The sequence below is a fragment of the Lathyrus oleraceus genome, chromosome 2 (genome assembly GCF_024323335.1).
Source record: "Lathyrus oleraceus cultivar Zhongwan6 chromosome 2, CAAS_Psat_ZW6_1.0, whole genome shotgun sequence".
Classification (NCBI taxonomy): domain Eukaryota; kingdom Viridiplantae; phylum Streptophyta; class Magnoliopsida; order Fabales; family Fabaceae; genus Lathyrus; species Lathyrus oleraceus.
The window spans coordinates 103,552,178-103,566,405 of NC_066580.1; positions in this window are offsets into that span (position 1 = coordinate 103,552,178).

Here is a 14,228-nt window from a genome sequence, read left to right on the forward strand (position 1 = left end):
TGAAAGAGATGATAGGGGAGTTGTTCAAAGTCGTGCAAGGGCTCTCCTTGGGGCAGAAGGCGATTGCTGAGAGGTTGGATAGGATTGAAAGCTGGATGACAAAGGAGAAAATTCAGGGGAATGCTCCGTCATCTGTGGTACAGAAACCCTCTGGCAATAGTCAGCTCAAGAAGGTCGAATCAAGTGGTGTGCCTGCCAGAAAGGAGCACGGTAAAGATCGGTACCACCCGTATGCCGCTGTTGCAACCACTCCTGTTGGTAGTTCATCGGTGCCACAGCAACAACCACTACCTCAACAGAAAGTACTGAGAGCTAAGAGCCAAGTCAAGAAGGGGAAGCCAGATCGTCAGTTTGATGAGCCGCCTGTGACTTATACTCTCCTGTTCAAAAGGTTGAGGGATCTGGGGTTAGTCCGGCCAAGGATATTGATTCCCGTAGAACAGCAGCGGAGGCCTCCAAACTATGATGAGAATGCCAGGTGCGAATTCCATTCCGGGGCACCCGGACACAGCATTGAGGGTTGTAGAGCTTTCAAACATGTCGTCCAGGACATGGTGGACTCTAAGGTTATCAGCTTGGCACAGATAATGAATGACGAGGTCAACCCCGTACCCAGGAAGGGTCCTATAAAAGTGAAGAAGGTGAAAAAGGACAAGAGAGGAGTGGAGGTGACTGAGGAGGATCAGTTAAAAGTTCCAATGTCTGTGGTCCCAAAACTTCTGATGAAGGATGGAGCTTTCCCTAGTATTGATAATTGTTGTGCGGCCGTCACCACAGAGGGGTGTGTATTGAAGGGGGATACGACCCAGAGGATGAAGGAAGTGGAAACGGACAGTGAAAAACTTGAAACACTAAGCCGAGCAGTCGAAACCGTCAAGGTGGAGAATGCCGTTGTTGTTGAGAAAGAGAAAAAGCTGTCCATTTCTTCTTATAAACAAGCCCTAGAGGTGGTGAAGAACCAAGAGGCCCAAGGCTGGGGCAGGATCATTGACATAGTGGTAAAGGCAGACATGTTTGGGGTCGGCTATCAGCCAGATCAAGAGTCGTCTAGACCAAACAGAAGATGTCGTCCATCGTACACCTTTGTCAGTGCAGGAATGCTGGATCCTGATCATGCCTGTTCAGTGGGTGAAGAGATCGATAGTAACCGCGAGCTTGAGTTGTGGATAAAGTCGTGCGTACCAGAGAATTGGAAGGCCTCAAAGATCGCCACTGTCACTCATCCTGAAGTGTAGTATTTCTGTTTTTCAATTTTGTTTGCATGAAAGCAATACGTTTTGCCCGAAACGTACTGGTCCATTGTAAGGGCCATCTCATGTGTTTCATTGTGCAACATTTTGCATCAGTAATAAATGGATGTTTTTGTGATTTAAAAGCGGTGTTCCCTATTTTTCATTTATTTTCGCAGTTTAAAAAATAAAAAATGGCAATGTTTATTTTCATTTTTCTTTCCTTTTGATTCGTCTAGTTCCGACCTCAAAAGTGATTATCCTCCTGATCTCATTGATAACAATTCGGCTACACCTTTGTATGACTTCGACAATCCGATCTATCATGCCGAAGAATAAGGCGAGGAAGATCGTGATCTGGCGGAATTAGCCAGGTTGTTAAGACAAGAGGAGAGGGTGATTCAACCGCGCAAGGAGAGATTCAAGATTGATATTCCAGGCACCGCCGAGGTCAGAAAGTGAAAATTGAGGCCGCTTCAGAGGCGAGTCGAGAGCAGAATGGTAGCACTGTTAAGAGAGCATGTGGATACCTTTGCCTGGTCGTGTCAGGATATGCCAGGTCGGGTACCAATGTCGTTATACGCAAGCTACCATGGAGAGAAGAATGTCCTCTAGAGAAGCAAGACGCCGGTGCCACGTATCAGAGTGACTTTGTTTCATGGTATGATTCATCGTAGAATCAAATGCTATGTTGATGACATGATAGCAAAGTCCCAAGCAGAAGAAGGGGCATCTGGTGGATCCGGGGCAAATTGTTTGACCAGATCGAAACTACTCAGACTGAGGTTGAGTCCGAACCAGTGCACTTGTGGAGTGCTGTCCGGTAAGTTGCCGAGGTATTGTGAGCGGATAAGAGGAATCGAGGTCGATCCTGCTAAAAAAAAAAAAAAAAAGGAGAAAAAAAAAAGAAAAAGATATAAAGAAAAAGAAAAAGCAATGCGAGAAATGCCTGAACCGAAAACAAAAAAAAGAGAGCAAACGGTCAGGTGGATATTGCCAAGGGGCATCGAAAAAAGAATAAGTTGCAGGAACCTCTGATTCTGTTAATCTGGTACTTGACAACCCTCGAGGGGTCTATGAGGTGCTTATTGTGTCAGCATGACAAGTCTGGTTGAAAAGAGCATGCAATTTACCTTAGCAAAGAGTTTACCGACTGTGAAACAATACATTCACTGCTCGAGAAAACTCGTTGTACTTTGGCATAGGCTGCTCGCCGACTGAGACAGTTATGCTGGTTCATACTACTTCGTGGATTTCCAAGATGGATCTGATCAAGTATATGTTTGAGAAGTCAACATTGATCGGACGGGTTGCGAGAAGGCAAATGATGTTGATTAAATACAGTATTCAGTACACCTCTCAGAAAGCAATCGAGGGGAGTGTATTGTCCGTTTACATCGCCATGCAACCCATTGAGGATTATCAACCAAGGAAGTTTGAGTTCCCTGATGAGGACATCTCGAGGTGCTCAAATTGAAAGATTGTGAGGAACCGATCCCGGAGGAGGGGCCTGACCCTGAATCCGAACGGATTCTGATGTCTGATGGGGAGGTTAATATGGATGAGTTAGTGCCGTGTTGGTTGCGCCAAAAAGATCCCACATGCCTTTTGTTGCCCGGATAACATTGGAATGCACCAACAATGATGGCCGAGCACGAAGCTTGTATCCTGGGTATCAATCTGTGATGCGTACGTCTACTGGCGCAACGCCGCGCTCGCTCGTGTATGGGATAGAAGTGGTATTACCTACAAAAGCCTAAATCCCATTGTGGAAAGTCCTGATGGATGAGAAATTAGAGAAGGCTGAGTGGATTAGGACTTGGTATGACACGTTGGGCCTGACTGAGGAAAAGAGGCTGGCTGTTATTTGTCATGGGGCAGTTGTAACCAGTGACTGAAGCGTGTTGTTAACCAAGAAGTGCGACCTCGTGGGTATCATGAGTATGGTGTTGAAAATGATCCTTCCTCCTCAACGATCGTGGGGCAAATGGATATACAGTTATGGATCCCATTCGTGGTCAGAAGGGTTTTCTCTGACAAAGCTTTGTTGTCGACGACCACGGATGACGAAGATTTCCCATCCCCTGTGAATGCGGACGCAGTTAAAAAATACTTCGTAAAGAGACCCGCTGGACGAAAAGAACAAAAGAGTCCGGGCAAAAATGGGCATCCCGGCGAACCAAAAAAGAAAAAAAGAAAAGGTTCGGGCAAAAGTTAGGGAAAATGAAAAACTGTACACCCGGCAAGTCGAAAACCCCACAAGGGCGACTTGGGCAAAAAAGGGTATCCCGGTGGACTGAAACCCGAAAGGGCGGTCCAGGCAAAAGAGGGACTGAAACGAACAACTGCGTCCAGCATGATCGTTTGTGCTTATGACTTGGATAATCTCCGACAGAGATCGATCGGAAACGTCTTGTTCAGAAGACAGAAAGTGCGGAAAGTCTTAAGGACATATGGGGCGTAACCGAGTTGGAACCCGATGAGATCACGGTTTCACATTGCCTTTAGGGTAGATTTTTCCTTTTGTGCGCAATCACCTCTTTTCAGGGATTGCTTCCTGTGTGTTGCTCGGTTTTGAGCCATCTTTCTTTTTCCAGTCAATAAAATGCGTGTTCAGTCAAATAATTTTGTTTTTGTCTTCATTACCGCTTTGATTGCGAAAACATTCGTTTATTTTGATAAGAATATTTGCATTTTGTAACATAGAAGTCCCTTCCGATGCATGCTTACAAGGTTGAAAGCGTGAAATCTTATCCGGAAGTTTGAGTGACCTAGGTGTTGAAATGTTGGCACGCCTGGGGCACGCTTTTATCTAACGATCTCTTCTGCAGGTGCTGTCAGCTTGTTCACTCACTTACAGGTTATGATGTGAAATACTTTGACAAGAGATCCCCTCAGAGTCCAATCAGGGGCAAGGGATAGAAGAACGGTGAAAGGACGACGAAAGAAGGACGACGATCCTGGAGGGTAATCAAGAAGACTCTTCAAAGTCTGAGGACTGGGAAGTTTGAATGAATCCCAGGAGTTCGATCCCCGTGGAGTACGGAGGAGTCGGGAATACAAGGTGAGGAATCAGAAAAGTCCAGAGGAGTCTGGGAGTTCTCAAAAGTGGAAAGTCAACACTATGGTTGGATGATGAATGCCAGTGTTCGACGAGTCGAAGGGTGGTCCCTGTCCAATAGGTCGTATCTCCCCAGTGGATGTAAGAGTATCATCTTCCTGGCGGATTCGAGATTGGTTGCCTCCTCAGCAAGCCTGAAGGTTACCATATCCCCAGCTGAGTTGTGATTGTTTTCCAAGTCTGAAGTTGTCTTCCCAGCAGAGGTTGTGTTGATGGTTTTCCTCTAGCGAAGTCCCCAAGCGGATCGGGTTCGGCGGGGTTATCCCCAGTAGAGGTAAGCATTGTTTGCTCCTCTAGTAGAGTAATCCCCAAGCAGTTCGGGTTCGATGGAGGTCATCCCCAACAAAGGTTGTCTTTCCCCAGCAGGGTGGAAATTGAGGTGGTAATGAAATTCTCAGCGCAGTTCCTGGAGCTCCCCGGTGTTTTCTCTGGAAGGAGATGTGTTTTTTATGCATTCATCATTTAGATAAGCATAGCATATTGCATCATTAGTGCGTAGCATTTCCATGATCATGGGGCATTGCGCTAAAAGAAACTCATGCATCAGCATTGCAAACATATCCATTAGCCCGAGGCCGTGGTGACTATCCGAGAATGGGTTGTTGGAAAGAGTTTAGCATTGCGCCGTTGGATTGATTTCAGAATTGGGTTCCCCAGCAGGGTTGAGAGGTTGGTGTTTTCCCAACAAGTGACTCCTTAGTCGAGCGGGTATCCCCAACATTGTTAATCTCCCCAATTGGTAGCATCTTGCCAGCTTGGATCTTTTCCCTAGTAGATGTGGGTGTGTCTGATCTCTCCATATAGAGTCGACCCCTTAAGCAGAAAGTGTCTGTCATTTCCTTCTGCACTCCCCACTGAGTTATATCCTCGTGGATGACGGTTGTTTCCGTTCCCTCCCCACACATAATGGGATGGGTTTTCCCTAGTGAGTTCTTTCCTCATTAGGATGTCTTGATTCAGTCTGCCTTTTTGGATCGATCCTAAACTGGCTTCCTTGTGGCTGTCTCTTGTGCTTCCCTATGGTATAAATGAATAGTTGCTCACTAACCGGCACTCATTCATCTCATCCTCAGCGGATTTTGTTGGCTTCTACCTATGAACCGGTAGCTGTAAGTCCTATCTTTGTGGTCTTCTACCTACTAACCGGTAGATGTGAATCCTCTGTTCTGCCCTGTTGTGGAGTTAACCCCTTATGCTCATCCTAGTGATGACGGTTACTTTTCTGTGGTTTTCTGCCTACGAACCGGTAGATGTAATCCCCTCTTTGTGGTTATCATTATCCAGTTGGTATTGGTATTCCTTTCACCTTTCGGATATTTGCTTTGGTGAAGCAACTTTATCCCCAGCGGGTTTTCCCCTTCCTTTTGATTGGTCATCTTTACATACCTAGTCTCGGTATCCCGATGCCTTTCTTTTCGGTCGATCTATCCATTTAACAACCAACCCGGTTATGGATAATCTTCCATGCGAGTGTATTATCTACGTTTTGACGGCTATAGATAATATATCTCATGCGCTCTTGGTCGAAGTTTTGTCCTCCTCAGCTGAGTAAGATTCGTATTCCGTGTGGAATCGAATGTCCAACCTCTAACAAGATTGCTTGTCTAGCCCTCTTCAGGATGATGAGTGTTTTGGGACACAAACCAATTCACGCTTTGGTCGGTCACCTGTTTTCATGCCTATACCCGGTATTCTTGGTGTTCCTTCCTGTCTGCTCTCTGTTGTGACCTTGATCCCCAGTGAGCTACCTCTCCGTTGGTTTCGATAAACGTTGAGTTTTTGCCTATTCGTCCGTTGACGTATAGTTGTGCATCTTTCCCAACAGTAGTCCTCCTCTCCGTTGGTGTCGATAAACGTTGAGTTTTTCCTAGTTGTCCGTTGACATCTAGTTGTATCCTCCCCACAGGTCATCCGTTGATGTCTGTTTACCTCTCCATTGGTTTCGATAAACGTTGAGTTTTTCCCAATCGTCCATTGACGTTTGGTTGAGTCATTATTTTCTCTCCCCAGAAGGGTTTACCTCTCCGTTGGTTTCGATAAACGTTGAGTTTTTCCTATTCGTCCGTTGACGTGTAGTGACATATTTCCCCTCAGAGTTACTTCTCTGTTGGTTTCGATAAACGATGAGTTTTTCCCGATCGTCCGTTGACGTTTGGTTGTGTTAACTTTTCCCCAATAGCTTCTCCTTCTCCGTTGGTGTCGATAAACGTCGAGCTTCTCCTTCTCCGTTGGTGTCGATAAACGTCGAGTTTCTCCCTTTCGTCCGTTGACGTCTGGTCGAGTATTCCCAACATCCGTTGATGTCTGGTTACCTCTCCGTTGGTTTCGATAAACGTCGAGTTTTTCCTGGTCGTCCCCAGTAGCGTACCTCTCCGTTGGTTTTGGTAAACGTCGAGTTTTTCCTAGTTATCCGTTGACATCTAGATGCATTTCTTTCTCCCTTTCGTCCGTTGACGTCTGGTCGAGTCTTCCCAGTCATTCATTAATGATTGGTTACCTCTCCGTTGGTTTTGGTAAACGTCGAGTTTTTCCTGGTCGTCCCCAGTAGAGTTACCTCTCCGTTGGTTTCGGTAAACGTTGAGTTTTTCCCATGTCGTCCGTTGACGCATGGTTGTATCCCTCTCTTTCCCATTCATCCGTTGATGTCTGGTTACCTCTCCGTTGGTCTCGGTAAATGTTGAGTTTTTCCTATTCGTCCGTTGACGTCTAGTTGTGGTTTCTATTCCCATTCATCGGCTTTCGATGTCTGGATGTGGCTTTACCTTTTGGAAAAAACAAAAATACCCAGTAATAAACATCAGATCCCATGTGGAGTTACTGTTGGATCCTCGCAGTGTGCAAATTTCTACGGTTCTTGGTATTCAATCCCTGTTTACCCTGAAAGTCTGACAGTCGTTGCTCTCATCCATTCGGGTTCCCAGTTGATTGAATAGGGGCAGCTGTAGCACCTCAAATTTGCACCTCCCATTTTGTACATTCATTTTTCATGTTAGGTCATTAACATTACATTGTCCATTGCATAACATTACATTGTCCATTGCATAACATTGCATTGTCCATATGCCCAAGTGCAAGCCATCAGCTAGACTGGTCAGGAGATCCAGTTGTGCAAGCAAACAAGTGCATTTCCTATTGAAGCAAAGCCCTAGGGTTGGTTCAGCAAGTTCATATGACCTAGGGATCATTTTGAAGTGGTTTAGCCAAAGGTTAGATGTTCAGAAGTCATCAGTCATTGCACAATGCATCTGAAACCCTAGAAAGTCAACCAAGGTCAACTGTGCATGAAATCATGGATTTGAAGGTGGGAGATGGTTTGAAAGGCCTCATTCATGTTCATACAAGTCTCATTTGACATTTCAAAGATCAAGATTGGAGAATTTGAGGTCAGATGAAAAGTTTTCAAAAATAGCAAGTGACCTGTAATTTCAAACGGCCAAAAATGGAAAGGTTTTCCCCTCAAGATTACATGTCCAATAAAGATTCAAATGAAATTTTGTCCAACATGAAAGTTGAAGATCTTGCTCTCACCTTTCCAAAAAGTCTAAGAACATGAATTTCTCATGTGTGGTTGAAGAATTATGATCAAATCATTGTCAAGCAAATTTGAAGTTCAAGAAGGCATAACTTTTGAACCAAATGGCCAAATCATGTGGTTCTTTTTGGAACATTTCTCTTTTGATCTCTTTTATCCAATTCATGCATCACATTTCATTAATTCTCATCACAAAAATATTGGATTTTTCATTTGAATGGAATTTGAAATTTGGAGGAAAAAAGTCCAATTCAAAAATATACATTTTCCACACTTCCAATCACTTGCACTTGGTCTTAAACAGCATTTGGAGTGTGTTTGGTTAAAATTTCGTGCACTGTAGCAAGATTTCCATGCACATGAGGTGAATTGCATAATTTGGCATAACACCTTCATTTCCCTAATCACTTTGGTTTTGGCTAATCATGCTTAACAAACCTCATTAGCAAACCATATATATTGCTAATCCTAACAGAATTCACAATTAACACTGCATTCAAACCAGATCTAGATCAAAATTGAAAATCTCACACACTTTTTCTCTCCATTTTTCTGCAATTTTCTTCACAATCCTTTGCTATTTCTCCATTGATTCATCATCCACAAGTGCTATTGGAGCTTCTGCAAGCAAGATTTCATCATTTTCAAGTTGAATCAAGAACTGTTGAAGAAAGCTTCATTCATGGCAGTTGCGAATTTGAGCTGTATCAAGAACAAGTGAGCATTGGATCTTCGTCCATTCATCCAGTTAGGAGTTGAAGAGGATCTGTTTCAACCTTACAAGTCCTGAAAACCTCAAATCCAACTCTGCACTTCAAACAAGGTCAGGAATCGAATTCTATAATTCATGCAATGACTATAGGCGTTTTGTAGATCTTTGATCCATGAGCATGCTGAACTTTGTAGTTTTAAATTTCATCGAGAATTAAGAAAGATATGCTGATTTTAAGATTGATGTGCAAAACTTCTTATGTTCGATCCGTTCGTGTTAGCAAGAATTAGGATAAATTGATGTTGGATTGTTGATGTGCTTGGAAAGATGAAGCTATTGATATGTTCATTTTTGATTTTGGTGACAAAATGTTCTTGAGCCTGGATTTGATGAAGAACGTATGAAGCTGATGATGAACCCTAGCTTTCTTTTCCCAGAAACGTGTTTGATCTGTCTTTAGCCTTGCCTGCATGTTTTTCGTGTTTTTTCGCCCATGCACCAATCACGCCATGCCACATCACTTAATGAAACGGTGCGTTTCATTAAGTGAGCGCCTCAATTCAAAAACTTGGCCGGTTCGATACCTGGCTGGATACTTTTCAATATTGCTTTGGCATTTTATTTCATTAGGCTTCACATGTTCTTACCATGCCTTTCATCATTTTTTATTTTTTTTCCACATTAAAAAAATCATATCTCAATGATGGATTGTCCAATTGATGTGAGATTTTTTGCACAATGTTCATCATGATCCCTACTTTTTTTTGATGATTTTTCCAGAAATTATGCACGTGTGGATTTTAATGTGGCCTAGGGTTTATGTTTGCATGCCATTTCTTGCACCTTGCTTGCCATTCCTTTTATGAAATGAAGATGATTGATCCTTTGAAGCTGAAAATTTGCATGTGTAAAATAGACATCCTAATTGACATTTTGGCATTGAGTTTTCTATTTTTGCATTTCTGGTTTGTGAGATATGATCTGATCAATATAGGTGTGGCAATGTGTATCACACCATTTCTTGTCCAACTTGTGGATTTTCATTACCGTGCCATATGAACTTCAATAGATCTGAATTTTTGCATGTTGATTTTTCTGGATGTTAAGTTCGATCATGAATTTTTATGGAATTTTTGAGTGCATTTCCAATTTGTTTGAGATTTTCTCTTCTGGTTAGTCATGTTTGGACTTTTGTTGAGTGTTGAATTTAGATGATTTGTGAAATCCTTGATGTTTATCCTATGAGCTTGAAATTTTGCACATGTGTTCTAGACACTTTGAAGTTTTCCATGGCTTTGGTTTGATACATTTATCATGTACGGATTCTATTTTATGCTTGCTTGAAGTTGATGTATGAAATTGTGCTTCATTTGAGTTGCTTTGTGCATACCTTGCATTATGGATTTTATTTGACATGCTTCCCTTTGTCCAAATGACTTGAACTTTGGTATGATGATCATGTTATGAATTCTGTTTAGCCATGATTTTTCTTGGGATTTATTGAACCATTCTTGAGTTGATGTGGATTGGTTCTTTCTGTTTGCTTCAATGGGCTTTGAACTTGCATGCTTTGCCTCATTTGCTTTATGAAATGAAATTAGTGTATGATATGAACATGAGACCACTTGGAAATTGTTCCTAATTGATTGAGCTTGATTATTGTCAATTTTCATGTTCTGTTTTGGATTATTGCTCCCTCTTTGACCCTAGGCCTTGTCCTAGTGGTTTGCATCTCACATTTGAGCTTTGTTTCAGGTTGAAAAGCACAATTGCCATGCTTGATGATATTCACTCATATGGAGTTGATCCATTGCTTGTTGATGACTAATTTTGAGTTTATTTTGTAGGCTTTGAAGCTTAAGCTAGGCCTTGTGGGTTGCACCTTTGTGCATTGATGCTTGTTTGTCTGTTTATGTACAGTTGACTGTTGACTTCTAGTCTGTCTGTTTGACTTTGTGAATTGTATATTGACTGAGTTAGATTGTTTTCAGGTACCTTAGTTGCTATAGTTCATTGTGAACTTGCTTTGGCTTTGCTTGATAGCTTGAGCATTGAGGTATAACATCTCTTCTCCATGTAGTCTGGAAGACCTGGCCTGTTACTTGGCCAGGCACCTGTCTGAAGTCCTCCTTAAGAGGCGATGCTTGTGCTTGTTTACTTTTGTGCCAAGCAAGAAAAAACCTTTGATAAGGCAATTGGCAGATAAAAGAGATGTGCAGTCCATCTCCTGCTAGTCAGTGTTTCTTCCCTTTGCTCACATTACATGTTGATGCATTGTGGATACTAACCCAAGATCCTTGTACAATTGTGTCAGTCATATGTGTAGAAGGGTTCCAACTTTCTGAACCCACACATTCCTTTGTCTGAAGCTCTCCCAGGCCGGGATAAGAGCTGTGATGTCTTATCTTCACTTCCCATTTCATCTGGCTTCACCTTAACTCTCAATGTTAAGGTTAAGAGCTAACATCACCCGATGCCAGTTGGCTTGTGTTTCACAGCCTAACCCTTGTGTGAGCCCACTTTGTGTGTATATAGTGTGTGCTATTTGTGATTGTTTGATTGCTTTGCCTGTGCTGTATAGGATAGCTTGCTCCCTGTGCAAGTTAGATAACAACCTTAACTTAGGGATGATATGCATGATAACATCTAGGCTCGAGTCGTAGTCTCCCTAGTTGTGTCTCCCTCTGTATCTGGTTAGGCTAGTCCTTTGTCCCTGCGTAGGGGAACTACGTCGCCCTGATCCTCATACCAGATGAGGTACGTAGGCAGGAGATGAGCTGATCTCTCCGGGCGCCCTTTTGTTTTGTTTGTGTGAGTTGTTTCTCCTTTTCTGGTTGGAGTCCGATGTAAGTCCAGCGATTGGCATTCGGTTTCCAGTTTCTTTGTTTGGAGTCCAATGTAAGCCCAGCGATTGGCATTCGGTTTCCAGTGTGCGTGTGTTTGGTTCAGAGTCTGATGTAAGACCAGCGATTGGCATTCGGATTCCAGGTTTGCCTGTTTGTGTGGAGTTTGACGTAAGTCCAGCGATTGTCAGTCGATTTCCTGTGTTGTTTTGTCTTGCGTGCGTGAGCCGAGCTACGAGTGCTCTGATTCTTCTTAGTCCAAGAAGATACGTATGCATAGGATGCGACATCCTAGCGAGCACGTTTCCCCTGTCCGAACTACGTCGACTCTGATGTCTGTGCCTGATAGACTACGTAGGCCCAGGATGCGATATCCTGCCGAGTTCAGTTTCTTTTGTTTTCCCGTGTCTCTTTCAGCCAGTGTTTGATGTGTGTTTGAGTAGCGTTTTAGCAACCATTTTCCTTCCTTTTGTGCGTGGATCCCGTCGAGTACGACGGATGCGTAGGGGTGCTAATACCTTCCCTTCGCATAAGCGACTCCCGATCCCATTCTCTTTGGTCGCGAGACCATGTCTTCTCCAGGTTTACTTCGAGCGTTTCCTTTCCCTCTTTTGGGATAAATAACGCACGGTGGCGGCTCTGTTGTCTTGTTTTCTCGCCGGTTTTTCGCGTAATGCGACAACTAACAAATAGGATATTTGTTAGGTCCATTAATTGTAGCTCAGTTGTCAGTTTCCTGGATTTTAGATCAGCTGTTGACTCCCTGAGGAATAGCCTGAGAAAACTGCTGAATCATAAAACAACTAATCATGCTACAATTTAGCATGCGCTGTCTGAACTGGATGTCACAACATTCAGTTTGACAACCAGAGCATATGCCAGGTACCAACTCTGTTATTTTCTTGAAAACAGATTGTGCTAAATGTTGTTCTGTAGCAGACCAATCTGTCTATACTTCAACATCAGCATACACTATTAAATGTCAAAACATCCAGTTTGACATTTACACAAAGAACCATATGCTAGGTCTGTTCTCCTCTTGAGAAACAGACTCAGATAAATACTGAACTGAAGCAGAAGGCTCACCCTGAATATTGTTTAGTATATGTTGTCAATGGTGAATGTCAAAACATTCTGATTGACATTCAATAAGTCTGCTATGTACCAGGTCTGTTATTCTCTAGATGAATAAACTGAAATACATGCTGAGTTATAACAGGCAGGATTATAACGTGCAGAAAGAAAAACAAACACAAGAAATTGTTAACCCAGTTCGGTGCAACATTACCTACTCTGGGGGCATACCAAGCCAGTAAGAAGATCCACTATCAGCAGTATTAATTCAGAGTTAAACTCCCCCGTTTACAACTCTTCACTTAATCCCTACCCAATGCAATCTATACCTAGGAACTCCTAGATAGAAACCTCCAGTTTCCATTCATATCACAACAATTTCAAAGTAATACTAAACACCTTGAACTTGCTTCACAGCTTCATTCAAGATCATAACAACTCATACCTACAGGCTTTGAGTCACAATTACTCTCAGTTTTGGAACACTGAGAAACACATGGTAACCTTCCCACAGGTTGGGAGGTTTACCTTACACATACCCCTAATTTTTCATTCTAAAAGGCTTACAAAAACTAGGTTACAATATGCTATTTATAACCTAATCACCCAACTGGATTTGGGCCTTCAGAAATCGCAGCAAACTTCTTCTTTGCTGTTACAAAGTCAGCAGAAACTTTCTGCTACAAACAAGGTCTTTAAGATTTTAGTTCCTAAAATCTCTCCATATATATCTCCATATTTGAAGCCTATATATTCTGATTGAGTCTTTAAGACCTCCACATGGAAGTTAGGATATTCACCAAATATCCTCACTAATCCCAGAATATATACTGAATTACTTAATTTAGTTTTCTACACATGTGCGATGTCACAGGCATGATGTGGTGACATCGTACATGACATGTTGGTCCAGATGTTGAACTTCTTCAACCCAACATATTAAAACAACAGAGATGATTACATTATTTGTTTTACAAAATTAATGCCAATCCTAAGGTATTATCAATCTCCCCCTTTGGCAAATTTTAGCTAAAACAAATAAGCCTCTGTCATTATCTCCACCACCACAAACACCAAAGTTGGTGTACATGAGAAAGTAGAGGTACAAGGCGCAACTGCATCACAACCCTTCCCTTCACCAGGAGGGCTTCCTGAAGAATATGTAATGCTGAGTACATAGACAATGTAACTCAGATCACAAGACACAGCTGTCTTCTTAACTCAGATCACAAGACACAAGAGGTATACCCTGTTAGGGACTTTTGTGCCTGAACCCAACTTCTGCTGCGAAGTACAATATTTTGCTTGCTTCTGGTACAAACTCAGGATAATATTTCTCTCCCCCTTTTTAGCTAAACATTTGTAAAGGAACCCTTCACAAAACCAGATCCAGGTGCAGTTTGCCCAAACTATAACATACCCCATGGTTTAGAGGGAATGGAATGTTTCTCTTTTGAGAAGAGTAGCGTTGTTACCTCCTTTAAATAGTCTAGCCCGTGCTTAGGAATTAACGATAGGAATAAATGCTTGGTCAAGATTCACTAATGTTTGCTGAGAAACAGTCAGAGAATCACCAACAAAATCTCAGACTATCTTTGAATACCTTTTATAGCTCTTGATTGTTTCTTTTCCAAAACAACAGTTCCAGTGCATGGAGACTATTCCATATATGCAGTCAGACACGTTGCACGCGATGTCTTAACATTCACGTGGCTTT